General features: G+C 48.6%; 1 pseudogene; it reads right to left on the bottom strand.

Annotated features, from left to right (window-relative positions):
• Positions 1-893: 893 nt before the first annotated feature.
• On the bottom strand, positions 894-4,313 carry LOC103631338 (uncharacterized; annotated as a pseudogene).

The following is a 4,313-nucleotide window of genomic DNA, read 5'->3' as shown; positions in this document are numbered from 1 at the left end:
CCTTCATTCGAGTTATCTCTGAGTATCTAGCACTTCGGGTACGCTCGACATCCCTGCTCGAGGTAGCAACACTCCTTATGCACATGATTCAGTCGTTCGATCTTGGCCTCCCTAGGTCGAGCTCATCTGGCCTGGTTGTGGCCCGAGGGTATGCCTTGTTGGGCAAGTCATCGAGAGGCCCATCAAGCGGCCCATGGAGCGTTTCTATGCTCCCACCCTAGGTTAGCCTTGGGCGAGTAGCGACTGCATCTCCCGCCCAAAGCTAGCCTCGGGCGAGTCATGACTGCTTCTCCCACCCAGAGCTGGCCTCGGGCAAGTCGTGACTGCTTCTCCTGCCCAGAGCTGGCCTCGAGCGAGTCGAAACAGTGTCTCCCGTTCAAGGTTGTCCCCGGGCGAGTCAGAACAATGTCCCGCATCCGAGGTTGGCCCCAGGCAAGCCAAAACCGTGTCTCCCGCCCAGAACTGGCCTCGGGCGAGATATAACTGCATTTCTCATACGAGGTTGGCCTCGAGCAAGGCAGAACAACGTCTCTTGTACGAGGTTGACCTCAGGCGAGACGGAAACAACGTCTCTCGTCCGAGGTTGGCCTTGGGCGAGACGGGACAACATCTCTCGTCCGAGGTTGGCCTTGTACAAGACAATGTTTCTATGCTCGTAAGGACCCGGAGATATCTATCTCCCACACATAGACTTCAACTTTTGTAATACAATTAATTTATCTGAGTTCCCTCAATCTCTACTACTACTTACGGTGCACGGTTCTGCCCCCTCCCACCACACCTCCGACATCCTCCCCTTCTGCTCCGCTCCCTATCACGCCCTCCTCATCCTCCCAGCTGCCTCTGCTCCGCTCCCCACCGCGCCCTCCTCACCCTCCCAGCTGCGATCCCCGTCACCCGCAATCCCCCAAGGGGACGCACCGGCACCGAAGTTGTCGGGGGCGGAGCTGGCGGCCATCTTCCGAGTGATGGCGAACCTCCTCGGCGACCCGGCGTGGCCGCAGCTCCACCCACAGCCCTACACCGACACACCATGGCCGGGCCTGCAGTGCGAGCTCGCGCCCGACAACGCGCGCGTGCTCCGCGCCACCCGCCTCCACCTGGGCCCCGACGTCGCCACCCCGCCATGCAGGCCCGGGGCCAGGCTTGACCCCACCTCGCTGCGGCCTGCCACACCTCCGGACACTCTCCATCTTCGACTGCTTCGGCACAACCCGCGCTGTTCACGTCGTCGTCCTCGCTCGAGCAGATCGTGCTCAAGTCCAACCCCGGCCTCATACCAGCGACGTTGGTTCTTATTTTGGTAAATATTGTGTTATACACACTGATGGTTACCAATTGAGTGATAAATATTGTGTTATCTGAATAATCTGCAGAGAGGGGCTTGACTATGAGGTTAAGGAAGAATGACAGCTACTACTATACGAGCAGTACCTGTTTTACTCTGCAGGTATCCAGGGTAGTGTTTGAATCAGCGCAATCGGACAGTTTTGACTACTACTACTCTGCCATTTACTAGAGCTTCTTGTTGTATACAGTGTATGGTTCTTATTTTGGTAGCAAGACTGTAATTTGAGAAAGCTTATAAAGCAGCAGTAAGACATGCCTTTGGTTGATTATTCTTTGTGTTTGTAAGTTCGCTATCAAGATGGTTCTTTGCATTTGTTCATACATGCTTTTGGTTGATTTAGGTTTGGCTATCACATGTATGAAGTTGTAAGCCTGTAACTCATATTTTTCTCAAACAACCTTTTCCAATCCTAGGCTGCCGAGCAAGGAGAAGAAGCGTTCTAGGCAAAAGTGTTCCAATTGGATTAATTCTGGACTAGAAAGAGCGAAAGACCTGGATGCACTAAATCCAGGCCTGAAACAGTTCTTGGCTTGGAATTGTTCCTATGCTGCCAAACGGCCCGAGTTGTTTCCAAATATATATTATATATTGCTACTTCCTTCGTATATCATTACTTTATGTGTTCTTGCTGGTTACATTTGGCACCATTATTTGTAAGACGGTACCTGTCGGTGTTTTGGGTCCGACCGCACACCCGAGGTTGCCCCTCAAGGTGTTTTTAGGAGTAGGACGATGTTGCCGACTGTAGCTCGATGGTTCGTGCTGGGCGCACGAGAAACTATGAACAATGATGTACATGTTCGGGCCGCTTAGAGATGCATAACACCCTACGTCCTGGCAGGAATGCTTTATGTGGTGGGTTACAAGGGAACTCTCTAGTATGGGGAACGTAGAGAGTTGAGGTGGGTGGCTGAGCAGTGAGATCTATCGTTCTGAAGGGGTGCCCCCTAGGCCTTATATATTCGACCGTGAGGCAATACATGCGGATATGATAACAATGCGCACCTAAGAAATAGTGAACTGATTGAGTCTATCTTCATATAGTTCTGCCGACTCATCCTCGCTTGGTTCCGTTGTACGGGGCTTCAGCGCGGGAAAGTCGGGTCCCTGTTGTGGTTACTTGCTCGACGTTGTTGGACCGTCTGGGCTCGCACCGATCCGGCCTTGTGTCGATCTGCTTCACTGGTCATTCTTCCCCAGGCCCACGAAGGGATGACCTTACGATTTATTGGGCCCTCGGGCCTTTCGTGAGGTCTTTTATCCTTCCAGTGGACCCGGGGGATATCTGTCCCCCACAGTACCACCCACAGTTTTATTGAGAAAGGCTTTTAAGATGGTTGTTGTTGTACAAATTGGAAAATAAAACTACACTGACCTAATTTTCCTTTTCTTCTTGTGCTTCAGGAAGCTTGATTACGTTGATGGAGTTTGTCCCACCAATGTCACTGCACCGCATAATCTATGAGCTCTCACCACCTTCATCATCGGGACTTTTCTCAAACTTCTCCAGTGTACACTTGGGAGACTTGAGTGATCTTGAAACTGTAAGAGCTCATATTTGTGTATGTTCTATAAAGGATAGATATTATAAATATTGTGAATATAGAAATGTAGTAACACGGGGGCAACTAACTATTTTATTAAATCGTGGTTCATTCTTGTTCACCCGTCTCATACATTATTCCATTTATTTCTTATCTTAGTTGCATGTTTACCAAAAAGATGAAGAATCGATCCAGCAAAGAACTAACCATGGTTCTTGTAACACCCCTGGTGTTACTGTAATTAAAACTTGAGCATGGAATCATAAACATTGGCATTGCATATGTTTGACACACCTAGAGTGCATTCACTAGGTAAAAAAATTTCAAACAAGTTGTATTGTTATAGCATTTTGCAAATAGGACCCTGGATAGGGAACTTAACCCTAAATAGGGATTAAAGGGGTAAAACATAACCCAAATTGAGAAAACCTAAAAACCTTTGGGGAATAGTCATAAAATATTCCCAATAATGAACTTGAATCACTTTTATACCCCTAGGATACCAAAAACCCTAATTGGAACCCTGGAAAACCCTAAATCCAAACCCTAGGGGCATATGTGCAAAAACTATGCACATTTGGACTAAAGTGTAAAAACTACAATGTTAAGGCATATTAAGTCCTTTGGTTCACAAATATGTGAATTTGCAAGCCAAACCCTAAGTTTTGGGCTTATTTGCAAAAATTACCTCTTAAGTCCTAAATAGCCTAAGTCTGGATTTCAGAGTTTTGGCTCAACTTTGGGGCTTTGTATCTTTCAAATTCTAGGGTTTTTGCCCTAGGTCACCACATCAAAATTGTAGAGAAATAAAAGGAGAACAACTTTGCTTAAGGATGTAAGCTTAGTTGTTAAGAGTAAATTGAAGATAATTAAGCCTAAAGTTTGGCTGTCAGGCTGATTCAGTCTGAATTTCAGATAGACAGTGACTTGGACCCAAGTTTAAGAGCCAATTCAACCATGATACAATGAGAATCTGCCCATGGCAGCTATAACAAACTTATAGCTGGTTTGTAGCTCCACAATATTGCTGCAGGTCACTGGATGAGTTGCCATTTGAAATTAAGAGAAAATCTGGCTTCAAGTTGCTCTGTCAGGTCGACTGATGGGGGAATCGCCATGGTACAGTAACAACTTGGGATCAGACCGCCAGCGCGGCTGTCCTCGCCGCCGACGATCTCCTCGCCACGATTCGTGCCGCCGCCGGTCCAACTCGTACTCGGGGTAAGTCGATAACGTTGCGGGGTCAAAAGATCTTCACCGCCGTTGAGCTGGATGTCACCCCGGCTAGCCGCTGTACCCCCTTTTTGCACTACGGCCTGAGCTGATAAGCTCGCCGGTGAGAGCCGTCGCACGGCTTGGCGCCACGTACCCTGGCACCTCCACTGGATTACCGTGAACCACTGTAGTCCTCTGCCCAT

The sequence above is a fragment of the Zea mays genome, chromosome 6, assembly GCF_902167145.1.
Source record: "Zea mays cultivar B73 chromosome 6, Zm-B73-REFERENCE-NAM-5.0, whole genome shotgun sequence".
Lineage (NCBI taxonomy): Eukaryota > Viridiplantae > Streptophyta > Magnoliopsida > Poales > Poaceae > Zea > Zea mays.
This window is presented reverse-complemented; position numbering and strand designations above follow the sequence as displayed.